Here is a 16,549-nt window from a genome sequence, read left to right as displayed (position 1 = left end):
TCAAAGGCTCAAGAATTCTTCTGCATGAGAGTTAAATTCAATTCTCTTAGGAAATGTCTCTTCAGTCTTTCTAAAAGATGACAGTTAACAGTCAGTCTTTTAGAAAAGAAGTTCTCTTAGTCATTTCTGCCAGTAATTCACATAGTCTTTCTCCAGATATGCCAGGTAATAGTCTCCAGCAGTTAAATGCCATTCTCCCAAGATTCTATTCCCACTTAAAGATATAGCAACAATTCCTGTGGTCTCCAAAAATCTATTAGGATGGAATATTGAAGATGCATTTACACTTTGGTTATTCTTTGTTTGGCATTTAATTAAGATCCATGATCCCAAACAACTATTTGAAATTTCTTGTAACTTCTGTTCAGTTCTATTGGGTTATTCTCTTCCCCAAAACTATTTCAAAGATTCTAACCATTCCCTCTAGAAGACATTCTAAAAGCTCCATAAAAGCTTTGTAGATTCTGGAAACAAAAGAAGGTTTTGATACTAAGGGTTATGTAATTAATATAGAAATAAAATTAGGTAAAGCAGGTAGAGGACAAATTCTTACTTATATTGTGCACATGCCCAGCAACAACACTGATGATTTTTGAACTGCATTTTAGTGATTATAGGAAGGTACTCACTGCACAAACCATTACAAAAAGATCTAACTGACTTCCTTGTACATAATTCCTTAGAAACATTTGGGTGAATGAGGGTATGCTTAATCCATGTACCATACCATCATTTGAGTGCAAACACTTCATTTCACAATATGTCTAGATCCCCACTCATTAATGGTAGGTTAGAACTTTGCTGAGTGAAAATTTTCCTAATTAGATAGAAATAAAGAGAAGGAGAGCTTTCGGATTGAGAGTCAATCAGCAAGCTGTAATGGAAAGGAACTTGACTCTAGGAATCCTGGTTGTTCCACTAACTGTGTGCTTTTGACAAGTCTCTTAAATAATAGATTTGGTTTCGCAATCTAAAAAGTGACAGTATTAGACTAATTTCCAAGTTTGCTTCCAATTCTAGCCTCCTATGATGATTTTAAGCACTGATTGTAAACAAATCTCATAGAAACATTCCAAGGCCTAGCTAGTCTATCCCTCTCACTCCAAAAGTCCAGAAGATATATGTGGAGAATGTAAAACAATATTTAGGATCCAATATGTGTCAGTATCTAAAAACATGTGAATTGCCACAAAATTCACATTTCAGTATATCCACTAGAAATTAAAGTACTTTGAGATCTCTGAGATCAGGAGAAAAGATTCTCAGACACTCCAAAAGATGACAGAATTAAGGAATAAAGACTTGTCTCTCCTTTTTTTGAAAATATCATCAATAGAAAGGGGAAAAAAGAAGCTTAAGGGACGATAATCATTTGACACACATTCATCAGTTGCTCTGTGTGTGTGTGTGTGTGTGTGTGTGTGTGTGTGTGTGTGTGTTTATGTGTATGTGAAAAGGCTGATAAGTCACTGAAGAACGTGGGAGACTTGAGAGACCATAACAAGGAGAACCACTGGCACTGGGTAGAAGATTCTAACCTATCAATTCTACATAAAGTCTTGGGAAAAGAGATACATGGAAAGATTTCAGTTTCTTTTTCTTAAAAACAATCACTTCTGAATTAGTTAAAATAACTAGTCTACAATCTTCTCTATCCCCCTGGAAAATGTTTTATTGCCTATAATTTATGGCTCTGGGTCCCTAAAGAACACTGAGCTGATAAGTATCTAGTTTGATCCCCGAGGGGAAAATTTGTTCAACAATAGCGTGAAAAGGATATTCTGCAAAGATGTAGCATTAGTTCATAACTCTTCTTTCCTCCACATTTGCCAGGCTAGCATGCCTACTCAAAGGTGTATGTTGAGTTGAATAACAGTGAAAAGTCTCCCACACCTAAGGAACTCCATCTATTCATGCTCCAGGTTTTTTTATACCTCTGTTATTGTTCAGACATTACAGTCATGTCTGACTCTTTGTGACCATTTTGGGGGTTTGCTTAACAAAGATACTGGATTGGTTTGCCATTTCCTTTTCCAGCTCATTTTGTAGATGAAGAAATAGGCAAACAACTTGTCCAGGAAGACTCTAAGTCCAATACTCAATCTACTACCTTAGGCAATCCAAAAATTTCTCCAATAGTTTGGGTCTTCTTCTTCTCAAGCAATTAAATCTTTAGGACAATTTTATATCCTTCTTAGGAAATTACCTTTGTATAAGAAAACTTCCAGACTTCTTAGACCATGCATCTACTGACATGGATCCTGATCACAATAGTAATATTGTTTCTACTGTATCCACAAAGTGACACCTAAAGATGAGATTGTCCACTATTAGCAACTCTCCTCTCAAACCAAGGTAAAACCATGTATATTTGTAGGAACTCATCAATGCCCTGATTATTTCCTGATCTAGGACATAGATCTATTTTCAAAGACTCTAATATTTGACTTGTGCTCAAAAAAAGAAATAGAAGAAATTCAGGACCCTGAGATTCAAGAACCTTAGGGCACATGGGCAAGAATATATCCTTTGTGTAGTCTTTTTTTCTGTTCCTTTGGAAAGAAGGTAGAAATTCCTTCCCTCCAAATCTGTTGACTACTTCTCTGGAAATTCAATAAAAAGAAAAAAAGGTGCCAATATCATTTTTATGGATGATGGGGGAAAGGTGACTCTTCTGACAAGTCTCCATGAGCCTTGAATCAATCATCAATTCTTTTGGAGTAAACCCTAACCCAAGGATGAGAACATCTGGTCCCCTGGCCATAGAAGATCCATCAAATCATTTAATCTGACACTGTCAAGGCAATCCCAGGTGGGACTCAAAATTCAATAAATATAGAAGCTTTTTAGGAGTGAATTATATATATATATATGCATATATATAATATAGAAGATTAATTTTTAAGTTGATAATTTTATATGGCCTACAAATGATGTTATAGATATCCAAATGTCTCTTGGCAGAAAAAAAGACTTAAAAGACTTCCCACTTCTGTCCTAATCACTGGGAACCAATCACAGATGATCCCTGTATTCTATCTATAAAGTGCCATTATTTTGTCTCCCTCTATGGGAATTGCATTTCAGACCAAGATCTATACACTATAATTTCATCCAGTTAATTGAATGACTCATCAAATTGCTCATTGAACAATCCCCATCATTACCCTCCTCCTTTTTTTGAGTACATGTGCCTGGAGTGATTTATTCTCAAACTACTATTCTACTGTTCTTAGTTCCTTCAATCATCAAAACAGCAAAATCAAAGTTTTTTTGTTGATTTTTCTTCTTCTAATCACAGCTCAATAAGTCCAATTACCTAAATAATTCAGGCAGAACACTTTGGTTTTGCCTGAATTACTTGGATAATTGAAGGGGAAGGGAATCACCTAAAGATATCCCAATATATACTCAACCATTTTATTCTACATTTGGGGTTATTTCAACTTGGTTTTAGTTTCTCAGTGACCTCAATTTTCTTTGAGACTTACTACTAAAATAACTATTTCAATATGGGAGGATGAGTGGAGAACATTAATCCATGATACCAACTGGGATTCAATGAAATCTTAGTATTTATGATTTTCCTAGGTTCAGTTTGCAAAGTAAAACACCTAAAATTGATTATTTCTCCTGAAACTCAGAACTGGAAGGAAAGAGTAATTCTGATGGGTGAAAATGTCCTAGAGATAGCACCTATTTCAAATGCTAAGAACTCTATTCTTTGTATATGAAAAACATATGTGTTTATCAATATTTGTTAAAAATCAGAATAACAATAATTAAATCAAATACATCTTTAAAATTCTGAAAAAAAGCAATGTAAAGAATCATGTTTAAAACTGTTATATATGCTTATTAATAAAATCAAATACCTCATGAAGCACGTGATCACTCTAGCTTTATAGAACAGGCTACTTCCATTTCTATTTTTTTAATGAATATTTTTAAAATTACATTCAATTCTTTATCACTCATGCAGAATAAGGGTAAAGTTTTTAGCAACAGTATGACCTGCTCCTTTTTCTACAAGATGCTCATAAGATTTGCTTTGATACTTTTAAGCACTTAAAAAAATTGAAAACCTCTTAAAAGAAATACTTAGTCATTTGATTCTATAACCGCCATTGACTGTTCTTGCTTACAATGGGATTATTTGTATTGGGTCACAGCCCATATTTTATTAGGACCTATATTTTTGTAATTAAGCAATAAGGACTGCTTATTTATGTTCTATAACTGCTATGCTTTTACAACTCTTTTGCCTTTCTCAGGCAGCTATAACTAGATGGGTGACAGCCTTTTTGCATTAAACATGCATGGCTAAGAACTGCTTGAAAAAAATGAAATAGGAAAATAACCAGTTTTATAGCTCCTATAAAGCAAACATTCCCCAGAGTTAAAACCCATAAGGATCTATTTGCCAAAAGTACATACTGCACAGCCATGACAAATGACACATATTTCATTTACTTAAAATATGTTAAATGGCCTTTGCTTTACATAGATAAGGGCTGCCAACTCCAACAGGGAGACAGTTCACAATTTAACAATTTTTATGACCTAAAGAAACTAATGTCAGAACACTTCAGAAGACTGCCTTAGAAATCTATCTATTCTTTGCAAGTCATTGCATATTTTAGGATCAGGGACCAATAGATGGAAAGAACTTGGAAGACATCTTGTTTAACGCAACCATTTTACAGATGAGTTAAGTGAGACTTAAAAAGGTGAAATGACTTGTCCAAAGTCTCAAAGGTAATGAGTAGCAGAATGAGGATTAAATCCCAGTTCCTCTGTTTTCCAAACCAGCCTTCTTTCCATGGCACAATATGACTTTTCTCCATTGAATCTGAACACCTTCAGGTAATAAACTCAATGGAACCTTGAGTTCCCAAATTGAAAATTAAGGGCATCTTTTTTTTCTGATTAATTACAAAATAAATTTATCTCAAAAGTTACTGATAGTGCCATGAGGAATTTTAGAAATCATTAGTATGATTCCCTTATTTTAGATACCAGTAAACTCAGATCTAGAGAATTTATAAGACTTGCCCAAGATTACATATGTGATATATTGGTCAAATGTAAGATTATTGCGTTGGTTGTTTAAATATATAGAGACACAGCCCATCTGTTCCGTGGATAAATATGATCTGAGTTATAGTCTGCCTCTATGGAGAGGAAAGCCAAAGCCCATTTCTTCCTAGAATACTGTATGAGGGGAACAGATAGACCCCAGGTATACCCCAAGACTTGTAGCTTTTTCAATCAAGAGGTCCTAAAGAGGATTACTGAGCTTGAATTCTATCTATCTGCTATACCTCAAATATCTTTGGTCCAAGAGTATGAATCTGAGTTAAGAAACAAAATTGCTTCCCTGATTGTTCTTAAGGGTAGAGGATATCCCCAAGCTTATATCCATTGGTTTGGTCTCTTCCCATGAAACAATGTTCACACAAAAGACCATCACAAATTGCATTCAACTCTTTTTTCATTCATACCTATATATGTCAAATAATAAACAAAGCCAGTTCTCCCAGCAAAAGAGCAAACAGAAGTCAGAGAAATTACCCAGATTAGAATATGCTAAAGAATATTAATAAAGTCTTGAGTTGGGAGCAAGATAAGAACTCAGTTCATACTTGGATAGATAAATGAACTCAGTCAGAGAAGGTCCATTCTCAGGAGTCGCTAGAATTTCAAACAAGTTCAGAGACATGATTACACTGGCTTCCCATTTTTTTTAGGTTTTTTTTGCAAGGCAAATGGGGTGAAGTGGCTTGCCCAAGGCCACACAGCTAGGTCATTATTAAGTGTCTGAGACCGGATTTGAACCCAGCTACTCCTGACTCCAGGGCTGGTGCTTTATCCACTACGCCACCTAGCTGCCCCCAAAAGACTTTGCAGGGGTTTTTTTTGCAAGGCAAATGGGGTGAAGTGGCTTGCCCAAGGCCACACAGCTAGGTAATTATTAAGTGTCTGAGACCAGATTTGAACCCAGGTACTCCTGACACCAAGGACGGTGCTTTATCCACTACTCCACCTAGCCACCCCCTGGCTTCCCATTTTTGTCAATCAATTCAAATTCTTCCTTCTCTTTTCTTTGAAATGTCCTCTGTCTACATGTCTCTCCCAAGAGTATTTGTTACCTTCTTAATAAATCCCTTACACAGGTCAACAGCATTATTATCATTATTCTCTCCATCATTCAGCATTCACATATCCTTTTACATTAGCAGGGGAATACAAAATGTCCACGACTTAGGTTGAAGTCAGATTATAAAAAAAAGTTGATGCAACAAACGGGACAATAATTCCTGCCCCATTAGGATGAAGCTTTTGATTTCTCTCAATTGGAAAGAGACCGTTCCTGATTCTACCAAGTACTTATCACTTTCCCTTTGAGACTATTTTCTATTTTCTCGCTCCTCAGTATTCTATTGATTCAATGGAAGAATCATTTCTCCCTTTGGCTTGGATTTCTACCTTAGCTATTCCCCTGTGACTTGGGCTAGGTGTTGGTTCTGACAGTCAAATTAGTCGATAAGCATGTGTTAAGTGCTAGCATGTTTGCTAAGTGATGAAGAAAAAGTTTCTGTTCTCACCATTCATATTCTATGGTGGGAGGCAAACATAACAAATTATCTGTAGAATGGGAATCGGAAGGGATACTCACAAACTGAAGAATGAATAAACAAATGTGTTATATAAATGTGTTAGAATACTATGGTAATGACTGCTTATCAGTGCAATTACTAACTGGGATTCCAGAGTATGCTACACACCTCTTGATAGACAGGTGAACAACTCAGAATGCAGAATGAGACAGTTTGGGGGAGGAGAGAAAAGGTTATTGACTATACATGTCTGTAAAAGGTTTGGGAATTTTTTGTTTTCTCAGTGGGAAGGAAGGATTCAGGTAGGCAGAAGAGGTGGCAGATCTTGGATGTTTGAAACTTTTTTTTAAAGAAAGGGTAATTTTATTTGACTGATGAGGTCAGAAGACTTATTATAAAAATTTAAGAAACAATCAATCCATAAATATTTATTAAATGTCTACTATGAGTCAGTCATTGTGCTAAATGCCAGAGTTACAAAAAGAGTCAAATGACAATCCTTGCCCACAAGAAACATACATTCTTATGGAAGAGACAATATGCAAACAAAAACCACCAAAGCAAGCTATAAACAGGATAAACAGGAAATAATTGAGAGAGGGAAGGCAGGAGAACGAAGAGGGATTGAGGAAGGCTTCTTGGAGAAGAGAGGATTTTTAGTTGAGATTTTAAGGAATCTAGAGAGGTCAAAAGTCCTAAAAGGTATGTGGTACAGCCAGAGAAAGTACCTGGAACTGAGAGATGGAGTGTTTCTTGAACAGCCAGAAGATCAGTGTCATTATACTGAGGTTAGGAGTGGGAGACTAAGGTATTAAGAAAACTGGAAAGTTTTGAATGTCAAGCAGAGCATTTTCTTTTTGTTCCCAGAGGTACAAGGAAATCATTGGAATGAATTGATTAGGAGAATGACGGGAACAGATCTGTGTTTTGGGAAAATCACTTTAGTGAGTGAATAAAGGAAGAATTGGAATAGAGAAGTTTGTAAACTGACCGACAGATTACTTTAATAATCAAGTCATGAGAAATGAAGATCTGCACTAAAGTGGTGGCAGTGTCAGAGGAAAGAAGTATTACACAGATGTTGCAAAAATGAAATCAGATGAAATCTTGGCAATAGATTGGATATAGGGGAAAGAGTTAGTGAGGAGTCCAGGATGACTACTAGTTTGTAAGCCTGAGGGACTGGGAGGATAGAGTTGTAGAGTTGCCCTCTATGGTAATAGGGTAGTGGGATGTTGAGGGAAGGACTGGGAGGAAGATAATAAGTTCTGTTTTATACATTTTGTGTTCAAGATGCCTACTGGACATGCAGTTCGAGATGCTTGAAGGGCAGTTGAAGATGGAAGATTGGAAGCCAGTAGAGAGTTAGGGGCAAGAAAGTTAAGTTTGAAAATGATCAACAAAGAGATGATAATCCATGGAAGATCACCAAGTGAAGTAGTATAGAGGGAGAATAAAAGAGGTCCAGGAGAAAATAAAGGACATTTATAGTTAGAGGTTATGATCTGGAGGAGGACCCAGCAAAAGGAGACAGACTAAAAAGGGTCAGAAAGGTTGGAGGACAACCAGGAGAGAGTGGTGTCCTGAAAACCTTGAAAGAAGAGAGTATCAAAGAGAGAGTGATTAAAAGTGTCAAAGGTTGCAGATAAGTGAAGGACAGTGAGAAGTGAGAAAGGGTCATTGGATCTGGCATATTGGATTATTGCAAACTCTGTATCCATGGAATGTTAAGGACCAAAACTAGATTATAAGGAGTTAAGAAAAGAGCTAGAGGAGAGAAAATAAAGCACCTATTGTAGATGGTCTTTCAGAAGAGTTTAGGTGCAAAAGGGGTATAGGGGAGATAGGACACTAGATAGTGGAGTTGGAAGGATCAAATGAAAGTTTTTTTCAGGATCAGAGAAACATGAATATGTTTGTAAGTAGTTTTGAAAAAAATGAAAGGAGTTATGCAGGGTCCTAATGTAGATATCTTTCTCAAGTTTAACCAAGAATGGGAAAAGAAATTACAGAATGATATCTAGCAGGAAATATTGGACCAAGTGAAGACTTAAGAATGAAGGAGAGGGGCAGCTAGGTGGCATAGTGGATTGAGCACTGGCCCTGTAGTCAGTTGTACCTGAGTTCAAATCCAGTCTCAGACACTTAATAATTACCTAGCTGTGTGGCCTTGGGCAAGCTACTTAATCCCATTGCCTTGCAAAAACCTAAAAAAATGAAAAATAAAAAAAAAGAATGAAGGAGAAATGGTAAGGTTGGGAAGAAACTGAAAATAAGGAAGAGTTTAGGAATGAGAGTATGCACAATCTGCTACAGAAGATAGATGATCAAGGAAGAGTTGCCTTCAAAGAAGTACTAACGTCATTCCATTCTAGAATGAAGGAGGATATAATGTTAGTAAATAGTTATGAATTGTTTCAGGTTTCCTCCTCTGTGAAAAGGGAGCCATGTTAGGACAGCAGCCCCAGCTTCCCTAATGCTTCTTTAGTCAGTTCCCTCCCCACATGAAATCTGATTGACCCCAGTTTCTCTGCAAGGCATGTGGACTCTGGGCTTCTCAGATTTGGTGGATGTCTGGGAACAAGAAAATTGCTATTACCATCACTAATTGACCAGATGACCAGATTCATTTCCAGATGGAGCCTGGTGGAGAGAATCCCTCACCTTCCACCCCACCACACACACATATAGAAGCTAAATACCACTTATCCTTGTTGCATATCCTTGCTGTTAGAGCAAACTAAACACCCTGTTCAATGACTTTCAGTGTGTCTCATTTTGCCCCAACATTGTGCCTGAACCAAGAGAGTGATGACTTTAGAGCCATGCCAATCACAGGAGAATCTTGGGACATTTAGGTGGTTCAGTGGATAGAGAACTGGCCTTGCAGTCAGGATCTAACTTTTATATCCAACCACAGTCATTTGATACTTACTAACTGTGTGACCCTGGGCAAGTCACTTAACCCCACTGCCCAACAAAAACTAAAACCAAAAGTAGAATCTCTAAGAAAAATGGGGAGTTTATTTGGAAGCATTTTCACATTAGATACCACAAAAATTCCAAAAGAATAAGTGATCTAAAATTTAAATAGTATGTAATTTAAAAAAAGATATTTTCTAGATCTGTTGTTAGAGGAAAAAATTGATAATGGAAAAGGTGATCAAAATTCAACAACTTAAATTGTATGAAAAGAAAAAGCTTTTATATGACAAGATTCATTGAAACTGGAATAAGAGAACCTATCAAGTGGAATAAAACCTTTCTTCCAATTCTCAGATAAAAGTCTGCCTTCCAAAAACTATAGAGAATTGATGTAATGAGAAAACACCAATGGCTATTCCCTAATAGATGTTGTAAAAGGTCAATGGTTATGAAAAAATAATTTTCAAAAGAAAAATGTCAAACCATCAGTTCTGTGCTGAAAATACTCCAAATCACTTGTACCATGAAAAATGCACATTAAAACTCAGAATTCACAAATCAAGGAACTTTGAGAAGAGAGGAAAGCTAATGCACTCTGGGTAACTTTATAAATTAGTTCAAAACAATCTGGAAAGAAGGGAGATAAGTTATTAAACTCTTCAGACCCTTTGACCTAGTGGTCTCAATACTGGTGAGGTACTCCAATGATAGCAAAGGAAGAAAGGTTCTCTTTATACTCAAACATTCATGGTAGTCTTTTTATTGTCATAGCAATCCTAATTTATTCCCATCATCTATTTCTTTTGGTCCTGTTCATGTGCCTTTTAATGGAGCTTATTACAGCATCAAATCTCAACCCTATCTTCTTGGCTTAAGTTTCTCATAGCACTTCCCTTTTTCATTTATTTGAGGACTTACTTCATAAAAAATTGAGATTATTTCTTAAGAATGTCTCTCTTCACCTCACATCTCTCTGGGATCATGTCTACCATTTCCTTCTTCATTCTTTTTTTTTTGCATGCTTGGGGTTTGTGGGGTGGGGCAATGAATGAGATTAAAGTGATTTGTCCAGGGTCACAAAGCTAGTAAATAGCCAAAGTTTGAGGTTGGATTTGAACTCAGGTCCTATGGAACCCTTGCTTTGACCTCCTAGCTGCCCCTTACTTCTTTGATAAGACCTCAGTCCGTCCCCTGCCAAGACCTACTCTATTTATTCCCTTAAACCCATTTCCTGTTTTCTCTAGATCATTCATCCTAACAATCTTGCCTTCATTCCAATTTTGATCTTTCCTCATTTGTTGTTTCCTTCTTGTTGCTCACAAACAAATTTGTCTCCCCCATCCTAAAAAAGTAAAATAAAATCCACACCAAGTCCCTTGTAACTTTTGTCCTATATCTCTCCTTTCCTCCATTAAAACTGAAAAAGCTATCCATATTTGGAAGTCTCTATTTTCTTTCTTTTCACTTTCTTCTAAGAACTCCTTATCCCAAGGTTCAACTAAAACTGCTCTCTTCAAAGTTACCAATGATCTCTTTCTTAATTTCTAAATGACTTTTTCACAATACTCACTCTTCCTGACTTCTCTATAGTATGTGATAGTGATATTTTTAACTCTTTCCTCTTTGGATTTTTAGATCACTTAGTTCTTATCCTAAGTGCCAGACCACACTTCAGTCTCCTTTGTTGGGTCTTCATCCATGCCATTCCCATTAAGTTTAACTATACCCACCAAGTCTTTCCCAGTCCCTCTTCTCTTTTCTCGCTTTTATTTCTAACTTGGTAATCTTATCAATTCTCATTGATTTAACTATGATCAATATATACAGAAGATCCTATGTATATATAACCAGTATATTATATTAAACCATATACATGACCATATATACAACACATATATCATATATACTTATATTTTAATATATACTACTATAGATAAATCATATACATATAAGTATATGTGTGTATATACAATACACATATATACACAAATATAGATATAAATATATACATGCATTTTTATAAATACATGTGTGTATGTATGTTTATATATGTATATATGTGTCATTCTCTTTTTCCTGTGCCTATTGGCCATTTTTCAAACTTTACATCCCACAAATCTTTAAAACTCAATGTCTGCAAAACAGAATTCTCTGCCATCAAACCCTTCTTCTTACTGTCAAGGATGCCATTATCTTTGTTATTCAGTTTGCCAATCTTAGTGTTATCCTTAATTCCTTCCCATCACTTGACTCACATATTTAATGTATTGCTGAATCTTACCATTTATTTCTCCACAGCATCGGTGGCATTTGCTTCCTTCTCTCCACTTACTTAACTAACAACATACCCTTATCACCTTTTCCCTGGACTATTGAAACAATTTTCTAATTGGTATCTGTGCTTAAAATCTTTCCTTACTCCAAATCATCTTTCATACAACTGCCAAAGTGAGGTTACTAAAAAGGTAAGTTTGACAATGTAATAACTCTATACAATAAACTCCTATGGCTCCCTAATAGTTCTAGTATCAAAAATAAACTCTGATTAGTATTTTTTCTTAGTTTATTTTTTGCAAGGCAATGGGGTTAAGTGGCTTGCCTAAGGCACACAGCTAGGTAATTATTAAGTGTCTGGGGCGGGATTTGAACTCAGATACTCCTGACTCCAGGGCCAATGCTCTATCCACTGTTCCATCTAGCCATCCCCTGATTAGTATTTAAAGCTCTTCACAACTAGATAACTTTCTGTCTTTGAAGTTGTCTTACCTATTCCTCATTTCTACTAGACTAGGGTCTAGTTATACTGGTCTGGCTGCTGTTTCTCACACGAGACATACCATCTCTTATCTGTTCTTTTGCATTCTGATTCCTACCTATCTCTAATTCTTGAATACCTGATTTCTTTTAATCAATCAACAAGCACTTATGTAATAGTCACCTGAAAGTTCACTGGCATGGAACTCTGTCCTTATGGATGGAGATGGATTCCCTGCCCTGTCTGAGGAGGTGAGAGGTGAAAGAGCTACAACCTTCTTCAGTCCTCTTCAGGATTCTCCAAGCTTCCAGTCTTCAAATGTTGAGTTGCTTCAGTGTTACTGGCTTTCATCTTCAAGGAGGAAATTAGTTAAGGCCTCCTCTACTTCAAGTTGCTAAAGGAAAAGATCTGGAAAGACCTGAGAAGAACTGGCAGTCTCTATCATGTCCCTATTCCCACCTTGAGACTCTAGAAACTGAATGGAGTTTGTTCTTAGGTAAGATCAAGGAAAATCTCTTGTGAATAAACTGAGTCATCACACTCCAAGTAGGAAATGTCTCTTTCTGTATTATCTGGTATATATTCTCCTATGTGTAGTTTCTCTGATTTCTAATGTTTTGCTATGATTTGGATAAAAAAATTTAGCAGTCTGGTGTATATGTTCAAGTCATTTTTGAAATGGTATTTGGTGAGAAAGGAGTCAAGCCTTAGAAATAGAGCTTAGGGACCTCTTAAAATGACCTAAAATAATCACATGATTAGAAATTAGGAACCAAGCAGAAAGAAATAATTCTAGTCTGGTATGTAACCTCTCTCTGAGAAGAGTTGAGTATGCTTTTGGGGTCCAACTGGTTCTGTTCTGGCAGGAACAGTCTTCCTTGGAGAAGGGTGGGGGAAGAAGAGGCTAGAGAACTCTTTTCTGCCTACCTTCAAGTCAAAAAAACAGCCTTTTCATAATCATTACACACACACATACACACACACACACACACAGGAAATAAAATCAGTACTATATAGTACTGATTTTATTTCATAAAATTTTATTATTATTTTTATTATTATTATTATTTTATTATTTATTTATTTTATTTCATAAAATTTTATTTCATAAAATCAGTACTATATAGTACTGATTTTATTTCCTCTGTGTGTGTGTGGCATTTAGAATACAAGTCAGTATGGCAAATAAAGTCGTCATCATCTGTGGTACAAACTTAGATGCTAGGGTACTTGGGATAGAGAAATACAGGAGAGTCCAGTATGGACTTATATACATACATAAATGCATATATATATATATATATATATATATGTATATATATATGTGTGTGTGTGTGTGTGTGTGTGTATATCTGGCATACATATAAGTGCATGTATATGTGACATGTATGCCTATATAATATATAAATACACGGCAGACAGATAGAAAGACCACAGCAACGACAACCCACGGACCAGAGAGGAAGACCAACGGACAGAGGACGACAGACCGAGGGAGGACGACCTAAGGCAACAAATGACAGATGGACAACAGACAGACAATAGACAGGCCACAAACGGATCACAGACAGACAATGACAGATAATCGATTGATTGATAGTCAAATGATCGATTGATAGATGATAGACAGACAGACAGATGGATAATCTAGGGCAGTGGTGTCAGACTTAAAAAGAAAAAAAACACTAAATGATACATAAGGATTTCCACATATTGACTTTTAAAAGCACACACATTTATATATACATTTTATTAATATAACAATACATTAAAATATTATAGGAATTACATTTGGATATGGTCTGGATCATATTAGGGAGTTCTGCGGGAATGCACACTCATGTGTTTTAACACCTCTGGTCTAGAGGGAATGAAAGTTGAGATCACCTTATAAATCATTCTCTTTGCTTTTTTATTTATTTCTCTATAGGCTGGTTTAGAGAGAATGATGCAGACATCACCACACTCAGTCTTCTTAAAAAGAGCTCACTAATCAACTGCTTCCTGGTCTAATGCTTGACTCCAAAACTGTACTACATGAATCTACCATATTATCACAAACTGTATGGCTTCCAATTTCTATCTCCCACTTAACAATATACAGTCAACTATTTTTATATTTCATATAACACTAGATAAAGTTGTGGCAATAGAATGAACAGAAATCTCAGACCAAATACCCCTAATGCATTATTGCCCACAATAGCTCTGGTGTAGGTCTGGACATGAATTTCCGAGAGTCAGGTCCGGTAGAAAAACCCAAACATGAAGGGTTGAGAAGTGAAAATCTACCAACTTAATTTTTTTGCAAGGCAAATGGGGTTAAGTGGCTTGCCCAAGGCCACAAAGCTAGGTAATTATTAAGTGTCTGAGGTCGGATTTGAACTCAGGTACTCCTGACTCCAGGGCCGGTGCTTTATCCACTACGCCACCTAGCCGCCCCAAAACTCGGACTTTTTAATAGCAAAAACTTATCTCAGGAATGACCAGTTAAAGGAGACCCAGGTCAAAATTTCCTGGCTAAATTTACAATATTTGTTCTTAGAAATCTGCATACTTCTCTATCAAAGAAACCTTTTACAGCACCTCGGGAGCCACAGATTATCCTGGGTCAGGGTGCACTGGTGAGCCAACGGATCCGTACAATGAGAATTAATCCAGGCATATCTTTGATGAAGAAGATCACCAAGGATATGTGAATATCACTCCCAGGGACCGGCCCTCTACAATGCATAATTTTCTCCTTTTTCCAAATATCTTTTCCAGAATAAACCCAGAAGCCTGCACACTATACACAACCTCAGTAACCAATCACATCTTAGAAAAGCATCTCAATCTCTTTGATCACCTTGACACAGAGCCAGATTTTGCTACAGGGTTATATTTGATTTAAACTCAACATAAACAATTTTATTCTTATGATTTAGTGTTCTATCATTCTATTTCTTGCTACATCATATTTAAAATTCTCTGAAAAGCTTTCAAGGTCCTCAATAATGCTAATCTACCTATTCAATTTTTTTTTGTGCTATTTCCCAAAAGATTTCTGAATTGGGGAATCTAAGGAATTGGTTTTGAATCTTGGCTCTTTGCTATTTACAACCTATGCAACCTTCACAAATTATTTTATTTCTTTAAGCCTCAGTTTACTTATCTATAAAATTGCATACTTTGACAATCTCCATGATCTCTTCGGTATTCTCTATAATCCTATGTCTTTTTATCTACCACTCAGCAGACTAGTCCCTTCACAGTCCATGAATAACCATTTTTATTCTCTCTTCATATCTGAGTCATTTTCTTTCCACCATCTGAAATGTCTTCTTTAAACCTTTCTTCAAGTCCCACCATCTCTGAGTATTTCAACAATTACTGATCTCCATTTCCTCTGAGCACTCATAGTTTGAATTAACATTTATTCGTAGACTCATAAGACTGTTGCTTCATGCATTCATTTGTCCTGCTTTGTAATTTATATGCTTCATATGTATTGTTGTTGTTGAGTAGCTTCACTTGTGTCCATTTGTGGTTGGGTTTGGGGTTTTTTTGGGGGGGGGGGGCAAAGATATTAGAATGACTTGACATCTCCTCCAGTTCATTTATAGAGAAGTAACCTGAGGCAAATAAGGTTAAATGACTTGCCCAGCTGGTAATTATCTGAGGCAGGATTTGAATATAGGAAGAGGAGTCTTCCTGACTCTATACCCCATGCTCTATCTCTGTGACACCAAATTGCCCCTTACATATATTTATATATATATATATATATGTATATATATATATACATATATATATATATATTATACACACATACACACACATGCATATATATATATACTGTCCTGTAATATTTCTTCCATTTGTATTGTTAATGTTCAGTAATTTAGTCATGTTTGACAATTTGTAGCTCCCATTGGCAAAGAAGCTGGAGTGATTTAATATTTAATATTTAATATTTCCTTTTTCAGCAGCTCCCCTTTTCGTTTATGAAGAACTAAGATAAACAGAGCTTAAGTAACATGCCCAGGGTCATAGAAAGTATCTGAGACTAAATTTGAACTCAGGTCTTCCTGACACCTGACATTTAGCTGCTTGTATTAGTTGCTATTTAAGTCATGTTATAGAACTGTCCACATGTTTAGCATTCTCTCCTCAAATTTAAAGCCTTGGAGTTAGAGATTTCTTTTTATCCCACATAGGATCCAAGTCAGTATCAAGTAGCAATTCAGTAAAAATTTGATTTGATGCA

This window comes from Macrotis lagotis, chromosome X (genome assembly GCF_037893015.1).
Source record: "Macrotis lagotis isolate mMagLag1 chromosome X, bilby.v1.9.chrom.fasta, whole genome shotgun sequence".
Taxonomy (NCBI): Eukaryota; Metazoa; Chordata; class Mammalia; order Peramelemorphia; family Peramelidae; genus Macrotis; species Macrotis lagotis.
Note: the sequence above shows the minus strand (reverse complement) of the source record.